Here is a 22,722-nt window from a genome sequence, read left to right as displayed (position 1 = left end):
TGCTTTCCTTCTGTGGCGCCGATAGGTCACTTCAACCGCACGAATTACAAACCTTGTAACATGAACTGCTCTGACGAGCCGCCATATTTAATTCAGTCTGCCTTTGTACTTCATGCACTGTTCATGTCTATCAGTCTTTATGGTAAAATATGTGTGTATATAGAAAACTTGGGAACTGTTTATTACGTATATTACAATCTGTATCCAGTATCCCATATTGGTGACCCCGGACAGAAAGTTGTACGTCCTCCGCGCCGGTCGTATAGAATCGACAGGTTTCACGTCCGACGCCACGGCTACGTAACCGAACATTCTTTACGACCAGGTCAGTTATTTCACAGCTAACGGACAACGGTCTACGATCTTCGACGAGGATAACCTCTGCTTTAGCAACCCCACAGTCACCGAGTGTTATGCAGTTACCTCAGTCAATGGACTCGGGCTTTATTTCGCCAGATTACGCACAACAAGAAGTGAAGTGGACGGTCTACTAAATACTGTGACGATCGATCACTCGTACGAAGTTCAAAGGGACCAAAATTCGCACACGTGCTTTGATCCTCTACGCGCCATGACGTCGGTTACAGTAGAGCCGTGTGCAATGCCGCCATTTGTGCAAAACGCACACACAGTCAACTGTCACCGAGCTACGCCAGCCTCGCCTTCCTCGCAAATCAGCAACAGACATTTTTTATGCATCCAGTTCGCCAGGACAAACCACCGGATCGGCGGCCCAGTCTGGCGACCACGTGGCTACCGACTGCACCCGACACGGCCTCTTCGCCCAGCAACGTTGCACTGCGACACTGCGACCACTGGCGGGTTCCACCGGTGTTTTTGGCCCTACCACGAAGGGTGCACGGCCAGCGTGCGCGGAAAACTCTCGTTGTTGCCACTTTAAGCTTGAGGCCACCCCCCTCCCCCTTAACCGCACTCACCCACGGGGGGCCTCGATTCCGGCCATACGACCGCTCGCTCCTTCCACAGTACCACCGGCATCTGACGTGCCGGCCTTCAGCGTCATTTCCGAGTTGGACAATGTCAATGCTATTCCTACAATTTCCGGTCCAGTTTACGGGCCCTCATTAAGCGCCAGTCGCCCGTTCGCTCCCACGGTACGTACCGTGCCTGCCGTGTCGTGTTTTCGGGCGTCTTCGGAGACATTGCAAGCAGCCGTCGTTCTGAACGTGTGGGCTAGTAACATTTCCGCTCCGGTGATGCCGGATCCCGGCACGAACTCTTGTGCAGCGGGACCGCAGGCCTTCCGAGACACGCTGAAGCCACCTCCGTCTCCAGCTCCAGGCCGCCTACCCGAGCCGCCTCCCCTGTACGAGGCTGATCCTGTTTCACGGTTCGCACTGGTGGAGCACCTCTTCGAGCTCCATCGAGTGGCTGATGACAACTCCAAGTTCCTACGTTTGGTCACACACCTTCACGACCACTAAGATTTAATTTGTGAGCTCCTACTTTTGCCTCCACCGCTACTGAAGTACGAGTTCACTGTTGTTGTTGTGGTCCTCAGTCCTGAGACTGGTTTGATGCAGCTCTCCACGCTACTCAATCCTGTGCAAGCTGCTTCATCTTGCAGTACCTACTGTGGCCTACATCCTTCTAAATCTGCTTAGTGTATTCATCTCTTGGTCTCCCCCTACGATTTTTAACCTCCACGCTGCCCTCCAATACTAAATTGGTGATCCCTTGATGCCTCAGAACATGTCCTACCAACCGATCCCTTCTTCTAGTCAAGTTGTGCCACAAACTCCTCTTCTCCCCAATCCTATTCAATACGTCCTCATCGCTTATGTGATCTACCCACCTAATCTTCAACATTCTTCTGTAGCACCACATTTCGAAAGCTTCTATTCTTTTCATGTCCAAACTATTTATCGTCCACGTTTCACTTCCATACATGGTTACACTCCATACAAATACTTTCAGAAACGACTTCCTCACACTTACGTGCATACTCAATGTTAACAAATTTCTGTTCGTCAGAACCGCTTTCCTTGCCATTGCCAGTCTACATTTTATATCCTCTCTACTTCGACCATCATCAGTTATTTTGCTCCCCAAATAGCAAAAATTCCTTTACTACTTTAAGTGTCTCATTTCCTAATCAAATTCCCTCAGCATCACCCCACTTAATTCGACTACATTCCATTATCCTCGTTTTCCTTTTGTTGATGTTCATCTTATAGCCTCCTTTCAAGATGCTATCCATTCCGTTCAACTGCTCTTCCAAGTCCTTTGCTGTCTCTGACAGAATTACAATGTCATCGGCGAACCTCAAAGTTTTTATTTCTTCTCCATGGATTTTAATACCTACTCCGAATTTTTCTTTTGTTTCCTTTACTGCTTGCTCAATATACAGATTGAATAACATCGGGGATAGGTTACAACCCTGTTTCACTCCCTTCCCAACCACTGCTTCCCTTTCATGCCCCTCGACTCTTATAACTGCCATCTGCTTTCTGTACAAATTGTAAATAGCCTTTCGCTCCCTGTTTTTTACCCCTGCCACCTTCAGAATAGAGTATTCCAGTCAACATTGTCAAAAGCTTTCTCTAAGTCTACAAATGCTAGAAACGTAGGTTTGTCTTTCCTTAATCTTTCTTCTAAGATAAGTCATAAGGTCGGTATTGCCTCACGTGTTCCAAAATTTCTACGGAATCCAAACTGATCTTCCCCTAGTTCGTCTTCTACCAGCTTTCCATTCGTCTGTAAATAATTCGCGTTAGTATTTTGCAGCTGTGACTTATTAAACTGATAGTTTGGTAATTTTCACATCTGTCAACACCTGCTTTCTTTGGGATTGGAATTATTATATTCTTCTTGAAGTCTGAGGGTATTTCACCTGTCTCATTCATCTTGACGAGTTCGCTAAGAAAACGATATTGGACCGACTTGCCTGCTCGCCACCGGAATTGATAATCAAGATTCTGTTCAAGGAGCACCTGGGGGACCGCAGTCCCTCACAACTTTGGCCCCGCCTCAGGTTACTCGTGACTGAACACACAATGCCAGACCACACTGTGTGCCAAGTTACCTACCGACCCACAGATGCACCTACCGCCGCACTCTTTGGAGGCTATCGGTTCTCGCCTACGCACTGCCAGATGGGCTGTATGCGCTCCTGCGCCAGAAACACGCAGCTCACCCCCATCGCTGTGTGACGCCACACCTCCTGTCTACCGGCCGTCTGCAGGCAGGGCCAGGGCCAGTTCCGCTCCCACGCCTTCTACGCCGCCAGGCCAGGCAGTGCCCGCTTGCTGCCTCCTCTTCCCGAGCACTCGGCACTCGCCCACGCTCCCTACGTCCCGGTTTACATCCCAGGACGCGTCGACGAGGACCAGCCTCCCGCGCTGTCGCAGCCACCGCCACCGCCACATCCGGCTCATCCGTGCTGTTGGTACCGCTAGAGTTTTGGGGCCGAGGCCGAGAACTGCAGGTTACCTTGGCGACCGCAGGTGGCTCCGAGTCCTGCAGGGAACTTCACAGGCGTTCCCCAACACTGCACTCGTCACCTCGGCCGAGCGGTCGTTTATACGTGACAGACTTTTCATCGCAGTCTGTCCACCTATTTGACACTGGCGCTGACGTGTCTATCGTACCTCGATCGTTGGCTCCTACCAACTTTTCACTGACGAAGTCTCTCCTACGAGCTGTCAGCGCATCAATGTTACAAACTGTCAGTTCCTTGAAAGTGATGGTGTAGCTATCCCCTTCTCTCCATTTCCTGTGAACCTCCTACATCGCCAACATCGACGAACCAGTTCTTGGTATGGATTTTTTTGTCCCATTCCAAGCTCTCCCTGGACGTAGTTCAGTGCTACAACCCCCTCTAACACTCAGATACCGTGCTCCAGCACCCATACTCCTCGTACTGTTTGCGCCACAACGTGGGATTTACTTCGCGAGAGCTGCGCCCTCGTGGGCAAGATTGTGACCTCTGTCACTGACCTACTTTCAGAATACGACTCACCGGTGCACCTCTGGCGGGAGAATGACGAGCTGAAACAACGCATTGCTCACACTAACAAGGAACTCGCTGCGACCCGTACCTCGCTGTTGAGACTGCAGTCCGCAGTTCCTTCACCGGATCGAACTTCACTGCCGAGCATCAATTCGAACACTCGTCAGGTTAGTTCAAAAACATTCATTGCGTGAGACAATTCACGTTCAGTGTTGTTACACGTCCAAGGACACTATTTTTTGGATGAGTTGTTTACGTTTTTTCAAAACCAAAACTGTTTAAAGTATGAAACTAAAGTACTTTGTGGTTCTGCGTGGAATGTTGAATGTTTTGTTATAATATATTCAGTTATCCAGAACTTATTCGCTTACTGTGAACTATTAGACAACAGCTGTATTAGGTATAAATGTAATACCTATTAGTGACACGTGAAAATTTCTGCCGGACTCCCACTTGAACTCTCGTGTCGAGAGGAAATATTCCATCAAGTTCTTTTGACTGCATAACTTCCAGCAATCCGAACGTGAATGCGATGAAGAAATACTGAATATTCACCTATCCTGGAAACCTCATCAAAAATACACTGTGCATACGTTTAGAATAAGGTATAATGAGCCACTTGTAACACATTCAGCCAATGACACACAGCTTCTTATATGTCGTGTGTTCAGCGCTTTTTCCTCGATTCTTTTCACACATCACCTCTCCCTCTGAATGCTTTTCCCTTATATTTGAACGCTCACCATTGCGCAATTTGAAAGTTGGTGGTAATAATATTCGGAGAACCCACTCATATATTGTGGCAAAGATATGATGTCACCAGGTCACGTTATATGCTTTTCGTAAGTCAAAAAAGACGGCAACAGGCGTTGGCGTCTGGAAAAGGCTGTTCGGATGGCAGACTCGAGATGATCAGTGGTAGAGCGACCCTGCTGGAAGCCGCCCTGACGTGGAGCCACGTGACTCCAGGACCCAGCCCAAGTGCCAACTGGTGAGGCTGGTGGGCCGATAGCTCTCCACGTCAACCGGGTCTTCACCTGGTTGCAGCACCGGAATAATGGTGCCCTCCCGCCACTGCAATGTAAAGACGCCATCACACCAGATCCAGTTGAAGATGACAAGGAGATGTCGCTTGCAGCCAGATGAGAGATCCAGAATGAAACTTTTAATCTGCAGCGGACTGTAAGCTGATATGAAACTTCCTGGCAGATTAAAACTGTGTGCCAGACCGAGACTCGAACTCGGGACTTTTGCCTTTCGCGGGCAAGTGCTGTACCGACTGAGCTACTCGAGCACGACTCGCTTACCATCCCATGATTGGAATACAGTCATTTTTTTTAGCACTGCCATAACATACTCTTCCTCCCCATGTATCTTAAACCAGCCAAAAATCTGCAGTCACTCTTGAAGCACTTAACGATGTCTTCTGCTGTATTTTATGCGCATTCCTCAAACGTGCACAATCAGTATTTGAATAGAAGTATGCTGTCTGCCCTGTTTGTGGGCCAGCACAGTGAGAAAGATCTCGTAAGTGCAAAGCAGGCAGTACTGGCCATTTTGGATGAATTTTCGTAATATGGTGTAGCAAGAACAAGAAGTAAGTCGAGATAGAGCTTTAAATTAGCGACTCATTTTTCTCTGCACTTCCTAACTAATATTGGTTCGCTTTCGTCCTGCTGACTATTGGATAGGGCCAATTTAACGCTAATTACGAAAACAAGACTCGGGAGAAAAGTTTTACACCTGGTGTTCTACATGGCAACTTCAGACACAAGAACTTTTTGCCGACACTACTACCACCTACATACGTAAGCTTTTCCTGTGTCACTTTCAAGTAATGCACTTAAGCTATTCCTGATTTAACTGGAAGATCTGTACTTCCCACTTTCATATCAACAGCCTCAAAATGCATATTGTAGACTTCGGGATATGTTACAGGTCAGAGTCACACCAAGATTGTGGAGAAAGGGGGGGGGGGGCAAGTCACTCTCCAACAAGTGTTTACCAATAAATAAGTGGCGGAAAATTACGGGTATAGGACGGCTTAACATGTGGAAAATGAGATTTTTATTATTCACTCAATGTATTTCACATTTATTATTCCTTTAAAATCGCACAACAACTTCAATAAAACACTTTAATCAGTCACACACTTATTTCATAATTATTTCACTTTTAAACTGCAAATCCTCTAAGAGCTGTCTTGAATCTTCACGAGTCTCTCTCAACAGCCTTGATGTGGATAGATATGTACAGCAACCAGTAATCAGTCAGAACTGCATCTGCAAAAACACAAGGATTATTAAACAATTTTTGCTGTCACTAATTACTAGCAATATAATTGACAGAGTAGATTGCTAATATTTGTTATACTACATTTGCTAATATTTGCTATATCACATTTGCAAGAACGATCTCACTGAAGTAATTAAGTCCATCAAAACGCTTAGAAATTAACCTGTCGTCTGACGAAAACGGTCTAAAAGACTGGCAATTTCTTCAGATCTGTTGACAATGATATTTTGAGTTATCACTTTACTGAGTGACTGAAATGTAGTTCAGGTACCTATGGACATTACAATATGTTAGAATTCAATTTCTAAACACGAACTATTACGGTACTGTGCGGCTACTTACATATTAATTACACTATTAATATTTTCACAGTTGTTTCTTTAATACAAAATTAAAGCCAAGGGAAGAATAAACGTAAAACATACTTACCAATGACAGGTTTGTTGAGATGCAATTTTCTGTGTGGACAGATGTAACTTTTTCATACGGTGGTACGTCGCAGAAATCGCAGGAGTCACAGAAATCGCAGAAGTAGTAGAAGTCACAGAAATAGCAGAAGTAGCAAAAGTCGCAGAAATCGCGGAAGTAGCAGAAGTAGCAGTGGCGGAGGGATTCGCGACTTAGGTTCCTTAACTGCGACAAATCACAGTTAAGAATAACAGATACTGAAAAGTAGCATTCACAGAAATCACTGATATCGGAAAATCGCAGTTTAGCCCATCACTAGTGTGTGGATATACCGTGAATCGCAGATCGATTGAGGAAGTTCGTGGCTGCAGTTGAAGGCATGGAAAATTATGGGTACAGCAATTCTACTACTATTTCCGACGCCGCTCCGTCCTGTGTTACCATCTGCGATGACTAGTGGTGGGCAGGAAATCGCGTATCTGTTAGAAATCACAGTGACTCAGAAGTCACAGGTACCACAGTAGCAGCTTTACAGAATCTAACTGCGATTTCAGTCACAGTTAGCAGTCGCAAATAGTATTTCACATTCGAAGACGTGAGCCATCTATTGGTCGAATGTAGCACTGCTTTCTGCGATTTCAGTGACAAGTCGCAACTAAGAGTTGCAAGTAGCAACTAAAAAGCGCGGTGAACAGTGGCATCTGTTGGCCAAAGTTCGTACTACGTCCACCTCTGCGGTACGCTATGGAGTCTAACTGCGATTTCCGTGACAAGTCGCAACTAAGAGTCGCAAGTAGCAACTAAAAAGCGCAGTTAACATGCTTTTCCTAGTGTCATCTGTTGACCGACGTACGTACGTCGTTATGAGAGCCTTGTGCCTCACGAGATCGATGTGCTGTGTGTGCACATGAAGGGCTTATTTCAGTAGTGGTACAAGTCCATTTTTGTTCATTTTGAGATACAGAGTCGTAAAGTTAAATGAGCGCTGAAAAATCTGCAGTTGAGATACCAGAAATATTCAGGCATATGGCTTCTTGCTAGAGATGAACCTTTATTTATGTTTGTTTGGATCACTAATTTCAGAAGCATTATAGACAGAAAAGTGTAGGTAATGGACTTGTACCACTATTGAAATAAGCCCTTCATATTATATGACGACATGCACATTCAGCATCAGTTATGGTTGGTCCAATACTGCTGTGACTCTGAATGTATTATATTAATAAGAAGCAACATTGCCTTTTTCTCCTGAAAATATCAAGTAACGTAACAAATGTGTTTGATTCTGCTTCCAATATGACAGTTTTGGTTAATACTCCACATGCCTACAGGACTTTGCAATGTTAACACAGCGAAACTCAGACATCTGTATAAGTGTAGAGAAATGAAAACAGTCATATGAATGCCTCACTTTTGTTCCGACACAGTTCAAGACTCGGGAGAAAACTTTTACACCTGGTGTTCTACATGGCAACTTCACACACAAGAACTTTTTGCCGACACTACTGCCACCTACATAAGTAAGCTTTTCCTGTGTCACTTTCAAGTAATGCACTTAAGCTATTCCTGATTAAACTGGAAGATCTGTACTTCCCACTTTCATATCAACAGCCTCAAAATGCATATTGTAGACTTCGGGATATGTTACAGGTCAGAGTCACACCAAGATTGTGGAGAAAGGGGGGGGGGGGGGCGGCAGGTCACTCTCCAACAAGTGTTTACCAATAAATAAGTGGCGGAAAATTACGGGTATAGGACGGCTTAACATGTGGAAAATGAGAGGCAAGTCACTCTCCAACAAGTGTTTACCAATAAATAAGTGGCGGAAAATTACGGGTATAGGACGGCTTAACATGTGGAAAATGAGATTTTTATTATTCACTCAATGTATTTAACATTTATTATTCCTTTAAAATCGCACAACTTCAATAAAACTCTTTAATCAGTCGCACACTTATTTCATAATTATTTCACTTTTAAACTGCAAATCCTCTAAGAGCTGTCTTAAATCTTCACGAGTCTCTCTCAACAGCCTTGATGTGGATAGGTATGTACAGCAACCAGTAATCAGTCAGAACTGCGTCTGCAAAAACACAAGGATTATTAAACAATTTTTGCTGTCACTAATTACTAGCAATATAATTGACAGAGTAGATTGTTAATATTTGCTATATCACATTCACAAGAACGATCTCACTGAAGTAATTAAGTCCATCAAAACGCTTAGAAACTAACCTCTCGTCTGACGAAAACGGTCTAAAGACTGGCAATTTCTTCAGATCTGTTGACAATGATACTTCGAATTATCTCTTTACTGAGTGACTGAAATGTAGTTCAGGTACCTATGAACATAACAATATGTTAGAATTCATTTTCTAAACACGAACTATTACGGTACTATGCGGTTACTTACATATTAATTACACTATTAATAGTTTCACAGTTGTTTCTTTAATACAAAATTAAAGCCAATGGAAGAATAAACGTAAAACATACTTACCAATGACATGTTTGTTGAGATGCAATTTTCTGTGTGGACAGATGTAACTTTTTCATACGGTGGTACGTCGCAGAAATCGCAGGAGTCACAGAAATCGCAGAAGTAGCAGAAGTCACAGAAATCGCAGAAATCGCGGAAGTAGCAGAAATAGCATGGCGGAGGGATACGCGACTTAGGTTCCTTAACTGCGACTCTTAACTGCGACAAATCACAGTTAAGAATAACAGATACTGAAAAGTAGCATTCACAGAAATCACTGATATCGGAAAATCGCAGTTTAGCCCATCACTAGCGATGACTGAGGGCACACGTACGTTTACTACTAACTATCCATGCCCCCGAAATATAGAAATAAGAACCACGAAACAACACGCTGGCGTCGAAACTTTCCTGTTTTTTTTTTTTTTTTTTTTTTTTTTTTTTTTTTTTTTTTTTTTTTAAAAAAACCTGTACAACTCAGGTAGGCTGGCAGCGGCACACTACGCCGCTCTTCAGCCATAGCGTTTTACAAGAGTATAAAACATGGTGAATGACAATGAACAAAGTGACGGGCAAAAGAGAGAGGTCACAGAGACATAAAAAACACGGAGTCGTTCACATGTGACGATGACAACACTGAAAACACGTCGGCACGGCGCACAAAACACTAATGAGTCCGATGGCACAAGTGAGCGTAGGAGTGGGACGGCGGACACCAAAAACACTATACGACGTCACACACACGAGACACAAAAGGCGACGATCTCCGGCGCGCGAATGTTCACTATACGTGTGCGAGTCCAGGACACGGGAAGTGGGGGGCGGGGCAGGGTCAAAGTTGATAGGAGGGGTAGATGGAGGGGACGAGGACATCATCAGGGAGAGGGAGCTGGCGGAAGCCACCTTGGGAGAGGGTATGGAGGGTGGAGAGATGGAGACCGGGTGGGACGTGAGAATACAGGCGCGGCAGCGGGTGGGGGTGGGAGAGGATCGGGGAAATGAGCGGGTGAGGAGGATCAAGTTTACGTGAGGTGTACAGGATGAAACTTTCCTGAAGATGGTAACACATTTAAGGAACACCTTACCAACGATCTTCGTGGGTATGAAGCACATCCTTCTCAAATAATCAGAAGATGTGGGCGCTTATTGCTATTTCGTTAGCAAACTAGAAATAAGTAACTGATATACCTGTGAAGATGTTTGTTACTTCCAATATTTTCCTGCTAAACTTTGCAATGCGAAGTAAACTTAGCAGCGCTTCGAAAACTGCTGTGTTGCTCCGTGTTGCCAACAGATGTCAGCTCAACACGCCACCTTTGAAAATATGGCGAACCGTTTAACGCCGTCTCTTCTCGCCGTCTAGAGGTCGCCATTGGCCGGAAACGAGTCGTATTGGCGGTGTACGGTTGGGTTCGCTTAAGCAGTCGTATGCGGCCCCACGCGCATGCGCAGAGCTGAGGAGGAACTTGCAGAATGCTGTTCTTTGGCAAATAATGGACTGTCAGCACACGTTTTTTTTCTTTTTTTTTATTGTTGTACCTCCTAGACAGGAGTCTAGCGTAGAGGTGGCAAAAAATAACGTAACTGATAGAAATAACCGGTTACTGAAAAGTAACGGTTACTGCGATAACCGTTCCTCTGATACAGGCAGTTATTTCAATAACTGTCTAATGTCAACAGTGCCTCGCGCCATCTGTTGACAGAAGATCGTACTATGCTTTCCCGTCAACTCATCGGAGATCTGGCTAGGAACTAAGGAGAGGGTAGACCATTTGGAAGGCGTTCAATAGGCCATGGGAATAACTGTGAGACTGCGCGCCATCTGTTGATAAGAACTGTGTACTATATCGTGCGCCTTCGTTACTTTTAGCACAAACAATTAAATAAGGTTAATGTCCGAGTGGTGGCTGATAGGAGCTGCAGTACAGGCATTAACAAGTACGGTCGTTCCCTTAAGCCACCGCCTCATATGTCAATTTAGCTTGGACGGGTTGTATAAAGAGAGGTACCATAAGGAATTCGAGCGACTATGGAAATAACTGTCAGAGATCGGTATTTTCCCCTGGCATTCGAGGGTTGGATTCCCTCACTTCCTCATCGAGGACTCGCACTGCCTGGGCTACTCTCAGGGTGTATCTTCGACGTGGAAGAGCCCCCAACGTGCCTGTCGTATTGCTGCCCGTCTGCACGCCGTCGCTGCTGCCCGCCGCCGCCGCCGCCGCCGCCGCCGCTTGGTCGCCGTCCGTCGGTGCTCGCCGCTTCCTCTTCTGCCGCCGCCGCCTGGTCGCCACTTCTTCAGCCGCCGCCGCCACCTGGTCGCCGCTTCTTCAGCCGCCGCCGCCTCTTCAGCCGCCGCCGCCGCCGCCGCTGTCGCCGTCTCTTGGTGCTCGCCGCTTCTTCTGCCGCCGTCTCTCGGTGTTCGCTGCCGCCTGCGATCATGGACGCCCCAACTACCACCATCATCTACACCTCTCCTTCACCTGCCCCCACTGTCACGTCATGGAGTGCTTCCTCTGGGATTCACCCGTCTCATGCACCTCCCCTCCTCACAGTCTCCTCCCCATCTATCTCCTCTCCATCGATGTATCCCCACCTGTACGTCACTCCTGCTCCTACTCCTGCTACTGCCCCTGCTGCTTCTCCCACTCCTGCCTCTGTCCCTGCTCCCAACCCCCCTACCCCTCCTGTCGCCCGCCGAGACGACTTTCCCCCTCTCCCCCCTGCGACTACCGCTACTTCCCCTGCCAGAGTCTCCGCCCGCCGCGCCACAGTCGCCGCCACAGAGCGCCCTACCCTCTCATCCGGTGCTACTGCCTCACAGGAGGGCCCTGCCTCCCACCACCTCCCCATCCATCCCGTCCCTCATCCCTCCTCCCAGGCAACGCCCGCCAAAAAATCTTCCAAACGGCCCAGTGGCGACCTCTCCTCTACTCCTTCCTCCAAAAAGCCACTGCCCGCCCCACCTCCCACTGACCCCGCTATGGATACCACCCCACCTCCCTCCTCTCCAGCCCCCTCCCTGTATACCTTTGTCCTAGCCAACCCTGATCCGAAATTCCTGGATGCCCGCACCCTCACCCTTGAAATCCGGAAGTACATCCCCAGTGCACCCATCATCCAACTTATCCCTCGCAGAGACTCTGTCCTCATCAAGTCTCCCTCTCCGTCCTTCCATACTGATCTCCTCCGGCGCCTTCCCCGCATCACCTTTGGGCCCCACGCATCCCTCACCCCATTCCTTACATCCTCCTCTCCTCGTCAACCCCAACCACCCCGTCGTCCGCCGACCCTCACTGCCGTCATCACAAAACTCAGCCCTGTGGTCACAGAGGCTGAGGTGTTGGCGGAACTGAATGCCCACCCCTCCCTGGAAGTCCGCTCTGCCCGCCGTATTTACAACTCCTCTGGCCCTACTTTCCTCATGCGTATCTTTACAGAGTCTGCTTCCTCCATCGACCGCCTCCTCACGCAGGGTGCCCTGATTTTCAACCGCCGCCACCCTGTTGACCCATCCCGTTCCCCTCCTCAATCCTACCGCTGCCAGCGTTGTCTTCTGTACAATGACCACCTCACCCAACACTGCAAGAACCCACCCACCTGCCCCCATTGTAAAGCCTCCCACTTCCTCAAACAGTGTCCCAACCTCGCCTCCCCCCATCCTGCAACACCTGCAATGAACCTCACCCCACCTATTCCTCCAAATGCAAAGCCAAGCCCCCTCCCACCAACCCTGAACTCACTGTCCCCGTTCGCCCCATTGACCCAACTATCCACCCTAACAATTCCCTCCGCCCTCCCCCTACAGCAGAAGACATCATCCGGTTCCTCACCGTCGTCCTGCAGAACATCCACCCCTTCCAGCGCCCCACACTCTCCAGCAGATTTCCCTCGCTGCCCGCTCTATTTTCCACTTAAACACCTACGCCACATACTCCCACAACCAGGCCCACTTTACCTTCACCCGCCTAGACACCCTCGTTTAAGCCCCTCTCTCCCCTTCCCACACCCTTCCCCCACCCAACGCCATGGCTCGTCAACAGTATCGTCTCCTCTACCTCAACATTCGCTCCCTCCCTGCAAACAAATACCTCTTCATGCATACCCTCTCCCAGCACCAGGTTGACTCCTTCATCCTTAATGAAACCTTCCTCCAACCCCACCATGTAGTCCGCATCTCCCCTTATCTCCTTCACCGCACCGACAATCCCCTTCCCCTAGCTCGAGGCGGGGTCGCTATCGGCCACCTCCGGCATCTCCCTGTCCGGCCACAACCCCTCCTCAATGACCCAACCGAACACCTCCTCCTCAGCCTCTTTTTTCCCTCCCTCACCGTCACCTGTGCCACTATCTATGTTCGCCCTGCAGCTCCTCTCCCCTTTGACTTCATTTCCCATGTTGACCGTACCTTCTCCACCTATGTGATCGTCGCTGACCTCAACATCCACAGCCGTGACCCTGCCACTCTTCGGCGGTGGCATCAGTTCCTTGCCACCCTCCATGGTGACCTTGTTCCTCTCCCACAGCACACCCGTCCTGAAAGTAACTCTACCCCCGATGTTATCCTCGCTTCCCCCAACCTCCTTGGTCGCATTGCCGTTGATGTCCTCGATCCTGTCGGTAGTGACCATCTCCCTGTCCTTCTCACCATCTCCTCTACCCGTCCTGCCACTGCAGCCACCCGCCCACCTGCCCCTCCAAAATCTGTCCATGACTACCACCGTGCTAATTGGGATGCCTACCGGGAATCCATTGCCTTACAGGTTGAAAGCCACCCCCTCACTTTCCACCACCCTGATGACATCACCCATGCCTCTTCCTTCCTTCAGAAGACCATCACTGACGCTGTGGAGGCTCACGTCCCTACCAAACTCATCCACCCTCACCGCCCTACGCTTCCTCCACAGGCCGTCCTTCTTCTCCGTGAATCCCGCAGGCTCTACCGCTCCTTCCTCCGCACTCGTGACCGGGATACTCTCACCCGCCACCGGCAATTACAGCGACATATCCGGAACCTCCTTACAGCAAAGAAACGCCGGGACTGGCGACAGACATGCACACGCCTCAACTCCACCCTCCCTGTCAACTCCTCCAAGTACTGGTCAGCCTTCCACCGCCTTACTGGTAGCCATCCCACCCCGCATTACCCCATCCTCCATGACGATCGACCCTTTCCTGACAACCTCAGTAAGGCTAACCATTTTGCTTCTCACCTGTCCGAGGTCTTCTCCATTCCTGACGATCCCCATTTTGATTACTCCCTCTTCCCCACTGTCCTTGACCGCACTGACACCTCTGTCCCCCCGCTCGCCCCTAGCTTCCAGTACTTGGATCGGCTACCCCCCTCCGACATCAACACTCCCATCACCATGCAAGACATCACACTCGTCCTCCGCTCCAAACGCAACACCGCCCCTGGTCATGATGGCGTCACCTACCGTCACCTCAAGGAATCCCCTCCATCCTTCCTGTCTGTCCTTGCCACGCTGTACAATGTCCTCCTCTCCACTGGATTTTACCCTGACCTGTGGAAGACTTCCCGTGTCCTGCTGTTCCCTAAGCCTAACAAACCCCCCTCTGCTACCTCTTCCTATCGTCCCATCTGCCTCACCTCCGTGTTCAGTAAGGTCTTTGAGGCCATCCTCTCTCGCCGTATCCACCGCCACCTTCACCAGCACCACCTCCTTCCTCTTACCCAATGTGGCTTCCGGCCTTCCTTCTCTGCTGACGACCAGCTCCTTAACCTTACCCATATTCTTTCCCTCCAACTTAACTCCCGTCGCTCTGCTATCTTTCTTTCCCTTGATCTCCAGAACGCCTATGACCGTGTCTGGCATCCCGGGCTCCTTTTCAAACTCCAGACCTATGCTCTCCCCATCAACTTCGTCCGTCTCGTTGCTTCCTTCCTCTCCCATCATCCCACCTATGTGACTATCCACAATTCCAACTCCCGTACTTTCTACCCCTCTGCCGGCGTGCCCCAAGGTTCTGTCCTTTCCCCTCTCCTCTATCTCCTGTACACTGCTGATATGCCCAAACCTCCCCCTCCTGTTCATCTTCTCCAGTTCGCTGATGACACCGCCTTCCTAGCCCTTTATCCTACCCTTCAACGGTCCCAACGTACGCTCCAAACCCACCTTGACCAATTCACCGCTTGGTGCAACCAGTGGTTCCTCCGTGTTAATCCCTCCAAGACCCAGGCGATCATCATAGGCCGCACCACCCGCTCCTTCCGCCTCCATGATTTCTACCTCACCATTTATGGCCGTCCTATCCACCTCACTCCTACCCTCAAATACCTTGGCCTCACACTCGACCGCCACCTCACCTGGACTCCCCATCTCCTTACCATCCAAAACAAAGCTCACAACCGCCTCCGCCTCCTGAAACTCCTGTCCGGCCGGACGTGGGGTCTGCATCCTTCCACCATCCTTCACACCTACAAATCCATGATCCGCCCCATCCTTTGTTATGCCAGCATCACTTGGATTTCCGCCCCTCCCCGGTTCTATAAAGCCCTCCAAATCCTCGAACGCCATGCACTCCGCCTCGCCTTCCGCATCCGCCTTCCGTCCCCCACGCGCATCCTCTATGACCTCATCCCCTTCCCCCACCTTCTCCTTTTCCTTGAACACATCCGCACACTATATATTGTCCGCCGCCTTGATCCCCCTCACCCCCTGGTGTCTCCCTTCCTCTCCACTCCCAACCAGTTGCCGCGCCTTTACCGTTGTGTCCCTCCCTCTCTCCATCTCCACACCCTCCATCTCCTTTCCCAACACAACTTCCACTGTCTACCACTCCCGGATGATGAGCTTCACCCTGACATCTACCCTTCCTACCAACTCTAACCCCCTCTTCCTGCTTCACCCTGACATCTACCCTTCCTACCAACTCTAACCCCCTCTTCCTGCCTCCTCCTCAGGGCTCCCTCTCCTCCCCCTCCCTCCTTCTGAGCGGATTTCCCCTCCTACTCCCCGTCCATCTCTTGTGCCTTCTTTCAGTGTCTCTGCGCTCCCTCCTGCCCTGTCTTCCCTTTCCCTCTCCCGCCCCATGTTTCTCCTGCCTCTTCGTGCACCCACGGTTGCCCCTCCTCTCTTCATCCCGCCGCTTCCCCAGCTGCCCCATGCTCTCCCCTCCTTTTCCATCCTCTCTGCCCTCTCCCTCGGCAGGTCCCGCCTGGTAGTTTTACTCTTCGTCGTGTGTGCTCCGAGTGGGTTTTAAGTGTGTTGTTTTCGGAGTGTTTTTAATACTGTGGCCAACTTTTAAACTGTGCATGCGCATCCAGTGTCTTCTCTGTGTTTTAAGAATCGCAGACTGTGTTTTTTTAAACTTTCTGGTGACTATTTTAACTGTCCCCCATGAACTTCTACATGTCAGTAAGGCTAACCATTTTCTCCCCTTACTCTGTTTTATGTTCCCCTTTTTTTACCTCCTTATGTATGTATTATTTTATTCTTGTTTTAGTTGCCATGTCATTCGGCTGAAGAGCGGCGGATTGTGCTGCTGACAGCCCTCCCCTGCCCATATGGGGCAGGGGCATGAAATCACAATAAAGAAAAAAAAAAAAAAAATATTTTCCCCTGGCAGTTATCGTTATTGGCTCACAGTTCTCGCTCTCTGGCAGTTATTGCACTACCATTACAAGTAACCTGGAAGTTGGTAACGGAATAACTGTGTGTCTGTTTCCCTGATACAGTGACTCCAGTCTTAGACCCCGGTGATATTACAGAGACGATAGTTACTGGAGCGAACAAATATTTACGTACTTCTCCGGAAATAGCCGCTGGCCATCGCGAATGACAAATAACATGTCAGAAAGTATAACATAATACAGTGGAATATAATAATTATTATCCTCATCATTTGTCAGGAGATTGTCAAAATATGTGAATATATCACAGTAACTGCTAATGTTTACAGAATTGGTACACTGACAGAATAAAACACAGTTACGTACTTTTAATAAATTTATCGTACACAGAATACCCGATCTTGACTGTTGCAACCAAGTGCTGTCAAAACTGAAATATAGCAGAATTTTTACCTAAGCTGGTCTATCAGCCTCTGTTGCGATATTCATCTACGGAATAGAAGGAGGGGTTAATGGAAGCGTCTGATTCCACCCGTCTGCTTTGACGTAAAGGTGTTGTGGTGTGCGAATGTCGTTACGGCACGGTGTTTATGAGTTGGTTTTTGTCTGTGTGTGTGTGGGGGGGGGGGGGGGCTGTCGATCTAGGTTGCAGTGCCGGAATTTGCTGGTGGTAATTAATTTTTTTTTTCTAGCTGTGATGTTTTGTGTATTTATGAAGTATTGAATGTGATTTAATTTATGTAGGGATGATTGATTTGTGGACTTTTGGGATTGTGGTTTTATTTTTCGCAGTTGTAGGTGTTGGTTTTTTGGCATCAGTAGCTGTGGTGGACCTATATAGGTCACCGGAAATGACCTATGTAGGTCAAGGGAAATGTCCGATTCCAATTTTCGTACTTTTAGTTGTGGGTATTGGTGTTTTGGTATGGTCACCTATAGTTGACCTATATTGTTCAAGGGAAGTGTCCGATTCCTGCAGATTTTTTTTGGTGTAGCAGAATGCTGTATTTTTTTCTTTTTGTTCTTCATTTTGTGTTTTGGGATCATGGTGTGTTTTTTTTTACTAGCTTGTCATCACCCTAAAACCCCCAACTTCCCGCAGTTGTCCCATTGGTTTGATTGTATTTTTGGTGAGAAATGTTATTGTATTATTTATATGTATCTTCGTGTTTGTTGCCATGTGTATGTAGTGACATCATAGACACACTTAAAATAGCCATTTCCGGCATATTGATGACGGGTGGAATCAGACACTTCTGTATCAAATAGTCTTTCAAACACACTGTAAACCGTGCTTTATCTGAAACCAAGTTTTTAATGGTTGCTGACTTGCTGGCAGTTTATTGAAAATGCATGTTCCTGAATACTGGACCCCTTTTGGACCAAGGTAAGTGATTTTAGGTCTTTATGTAGATTGCTGTTCCCATTTCTAGTACTGATATTATGTATTAAGCTATTGGTTGGAAATACTTGTAACAAATTTCATTAAGGAATAAATATACTAGGAAGCAGTGGTTAGAATACAAAGTTCCTTGAACACGTTCCTACATGATGTTCTTGAATTGATACCACAAACAATTTTTATTACACGCTTTTACATGCGAAAAACTTTTGCTACGTTTGATAAGTTACCACAGAATATGCTCCCTTATGAAATAATAGAATGAAAAAATGTGGTATGCCCTTCCCAACTGAATTTATTATCGAGTTGTAACACTGTCAACCATTTCGATCTGCATGTCTTCATATGTTATAAACATGCTGTAGCTGGAGAAATCGAGCAGTTTGCAAATCTGACATAAAACTTGGATTAGCGTACTCACACTTTCCCCAATAGGTCTAGCTTTTACAGCACAAGAGTAAACGAATCTGTCACATTACGTATATTTTTTTTTTTTTGTATTACAAGGCTGTACACTTTATTCTATTACGTGAGCAGCACAAGAAATTAAGCTTCGAATTTAACCTACAGTACTCAGTTTACATACTACTTCATACTTAAAAACGCACGTTGTTAACATTTTACTTAAACAGTGCTTTGGCGAAGTTCCCCGTACTTTCTGTCGCAGCTGCGAAGATAATATTTCTAATAGCGACCGATAACCTACAAACATATAATATGAAACACTAATAATCGTTCTAACATCAACTAAAATGTACCCGGAGTTAATAAGCTAAGGTTATGACACGATTCATACGACATTCCTGCTGTTTCACACTACTCGCAGTTATACTGATAACTGATGGATTCCAACTATGTCGTTATTTAACTGTCGGAGTATTCGGTATTCGCTAGCGAAAAATAACTTGGCAGTTATTAATAACCGTTAAAGATAACGGTTATCAAAGAATAACTGGAACTGTGTTAACGGTTACTCCAGAATAACCGTTTGGCCCACCTCTAGTCTAGCGACAGCGAAACACGGGAAGTGACGTAGTTCACACAAGTTACCACATCCAATTGAAGGCGTTGCGAGTATTATCTTTGTAGAAGAAATTTTTGGCGGGCCGAAAGATCTGTGTTTGTTATTGTTTTCATCGAAGTGGTACATGCTGCATGGAACTGTGGTAGTAACTCAGCAACAGGGTATGTGGTACTGTGATTTTTAAGAGACGAAAAACGTAACGCAAAATTGTTGAAGAGGAAACAGGAAACTTAATATACATTCCCATTCTGGGATCAGTTAAAATGATTTTGGTTAGAATATCGTATTTTCCCATAGAACATAAATGTATAGGATTTATTTGATTCTGTGACGTATGTACTCAAGCTGCACATGTAGTGTTGTACTCATGAACGCATTTTAGCTGATGCATTCATTTTTATGTTTGGAAATATTAGTGCCGTGAGTTTCTTGTGCTTAGGGATTTAATATTTTCTCTTTTCTTCAGTTGTGAAGAATCAGATATTTATGAGTAGCTCATTGCTTGTTGCAATGGGCGTAGTTGTTTGTGTAAATTGAAATTGGTGGTAATGAAAGTTTTCATGAATTTTCGGGATTTCCTTGTTAGTATTTGGTGTTGTGTCGGTAGCTGGGCCGACACCGTGAAGTTGAGATGGCTGAAAATGCACGCTAGACTAACGCAGACGGGCGTGAAGTACTGGAACAGGCTACGTAATTAATGTTATTAAGAAAAGTACGTAGCTGTATTAATACTTATCTTTAATATCATTGTGGTACATCGATCTTGACAATACACAGGAGACTTTAATTACAATCACTGTATGGCTAATGGCGCCTTGCTAGTTCGTAGCCATTACCTTAGCTGATGGCTATTCTGTCTCTCGGCTAATGAGAGAGAAAGGCTTCGTACATCTGGTTGGTAGCTAGGTTCTCGTACAACTGGGCGGTAGCTAGGTTCTCGTACAACTGGGGCGAGTGCTCTCCCGTATCACGAGACCTGCCTTGGTGGTGGCGCTAGGTCTGTGATTACACAGTGGCGACACGCGGGTCCGACATGTACTAAATGGACCGCGGCCGATTTAAGCTACCACCTAGCAAGTGTGGTGTCTGGCGGTGACACCACATTTGGTAATTGTTGGATTGTTATTGGTGTGTATCATGGGTACTGATGTACCATCTTTGATTGGGATACATTTCTGATATTAGTCATGTAAGCTTGGTTTCGTTTGTTTATCTGACAACTTTGGTTTACATGTAGAGTAAGTGAATGTGTGGTTTCTAGGGCTTTGCTTGTGCTATGTGGGTGAAGTGAAATCTGCAACACCATGTTTTAGAGTGGTTGGTTCCTGGTATGCAGGGCTTTGTTGGAGCTATGGAGGTCATGTGAAAATTGTGTTGAGTTTTTGAGTTCTGTTTGGGTTACTAGTACTGAGGTCTTCATTTGAGATATATAGGTTACGGGAAATTTACAACACCAATAGTTTTCATTTTTGTAAACTTTTTTGTTAAATTTTGGGGATTTTGTGTCCTTGATTTTTGGGCAAATATGAGTTTTGTAGTGATGTCATTATTCTTACTGTCGTATATTTAGTTTGTCCTCTTCATTTGGTTGTCCTGTTAGTTTCATTCCACTGCTAGAGTTAAATACTTCACACGTTATTTATGTTTGTTCGCAGGTGTAATGAGTGACGTCGTGATCACCGTATTGTATGTCCTTGAAATAGTGTACACCGTGTTGATGGCATTACTGGTCAAAACAGTCAGGTGGATTAATGGCTTACTGCCAATCTACCTTTTATAATTCAGTAGCAGATCACTTCATGTAAACTGATTTTGTTCTTCAGATATAGTTTGTGTGTATTTCAATTAATTAAAAATAATGCTATGTTCCAAGGACCATTGGTCTCTTTCTATCAAAATGGTGTAGATTACATTGGTTTTACATTCTGTGTCTTTTTGTATTTATGGCTACATACTGGCTATTTACAATTACCAGATAGCCCACTGGCTGAAAAGTAATAATAATGAACATAATGGTCTCTGTCACTGTCCCATTACTGTTACAGAATGTTTACATTTACTGCTAAATAGACAAGCAATCATTTTAGTCTTTTATACTACAAGTTTTTTTTTTAAATATCCGTCTTTAGAGTAGAAGTTGGCTGAAGAAGCAATTTCAGTTCAGATTTAAATTTGTGTAAAGGCTTACAGCAACGAGTTGCCTTTGGTTTTATTCTTGAGTTTCTATTCACCATGAATGCTTTTAAATTGACAAGCGATTTATCATCAGATGGTGCATATTTATTGCATATATGCAGCATTCTGGTGGCTCATGTAGTTATGGCAAGAGAACAAAACGCATACGCACCACATTTGGTGGGAAGTATGTACAGTTCGTGCCTCCAACAACGCTGCAAACACACAATAAATATGGATGTACCCTCTGATGATAGTGATTCAAAACTGGTCTTGGTAAATAAAGATTGAAAAAATACAAAAGCTGACTTCTGCATATATACTGCGCTAGCCACCAAGTGGTGTGTGGTGGAGGGCACTATTTGTGCCAAAGTCCACTTGCAAATCGCACGAGGGCAAAAGCACTGTCTCAACATCTTAATATGAGCTCTAATATCCATTAAGTTAGGGTTCCATACAGACGAGTAATATTCCGAGACTGGATGAACTGTAATATTGTAAGCAATTTCATTTTTCGAAGGACTGCATGGCTTCAGGATTCTGCCAGCAAACTGCTATCTGCACTTTGCCTTACCTGTTACTTGTGCAATAGTCACACCCAGACGGATGTTAGACTTAGACAGCTCACAACACAAAAACGCAACGCATGGAGACGTGGCCATTCTCTGGCTGCCGAGCCGAGACCTGGAGCATCTTGCAATGCTGCTCACATTCTGGCCAGATGCTGGTCAGGTATGTGTGTCTGAGTTGTGTTTACGACACTGCCACCCAACGAAACTGGTCTTGCGAATTTTTGTGTGGTGGTGGTGGGCAGGGGGACGGGGTGGAGGCAGAGGGGAAGGTTTGCACTGCTCACATGGAAAAATCTATCCTAGTATGTGTTAATTAAGAAGTACCAACCTAATCGTGGATCTGCCATTATACATTTATCATTGAGTTAACATAGCGGAATTAAAAAATAATTTGAAAGTGATCAGTGAAATCAAAATATTGTGTGACTGGCTCTGCATGGGATCTGAGCCCTGTCACATTCATCTTTTTTTGTTGTAATAGTTTTGGTTACAGTGACGCAAAACTTCAGAAAGAGTACACGAGACGAAAGCTCCTTGTATAAAGGGCAGTCAAATGAATACGAGACTGATGGAAAAAAGTGGGTTAACTGTTCAGTATTTCAAAAGTAATCACCATAGCCGTGAATACATCTATGCTGCTGTGAGACAAGATGGTCAATCGCTTCACAGAAAAATGTTTGCGGCTGCCTACAGAACCAGGATTGTACCTGTGTGTGCACCTACTGGTGTGATCCAAATGAATGGCCAACACTGCTCCTTTAGGACTTCAAAAATATGGAAATCACATGAGGAGAGATTGGGAC

At 46.5% G+C, this 22,722-nt stretch overlaps 1 long non-coding RNA gene across 1 annotated transcript; it reads left to right on the top strand.

Moving 5' to 3' along the window:
* Positions 1–19,214: 19,214 nt before the first annotated feature.
* Positions 19,215–21,047, top strand: LOC126443012 (uncharacterized). The gene is made up of 2 exons (XR_007581808.1): positions 19,215–19,333; positions 20,828–21,047. It is a non-coding gene; the product is annotated as an uncharacterized LOC126443012 (long non-coding RNA).
* Positions 21,048–22,722: the final 1,675 nt, after the last annotated feature.

Source organism: Schistocerca serialis, unplaced genomic scaffold, assembly GCF_023864345.2.
Source record: "Schistocerca serialis cubense isolate TAMUIC-IGC-003099 unplaced genomic scaffold, iqSchSeri2.2 HiC_scaffold_1420, whole genome shotgun sequence".
NCBI lineage: Eukaryota > Metazoa > Arthropoda > Insecta > Orthoptera > Acrididae > Schistocerca > Schistocerca serialis.
The sequence above is the reverse complement of the archived record's forward strand: the minus strand, read 5'-3'. Positions and strand labels throughout refer to the sequence as shown.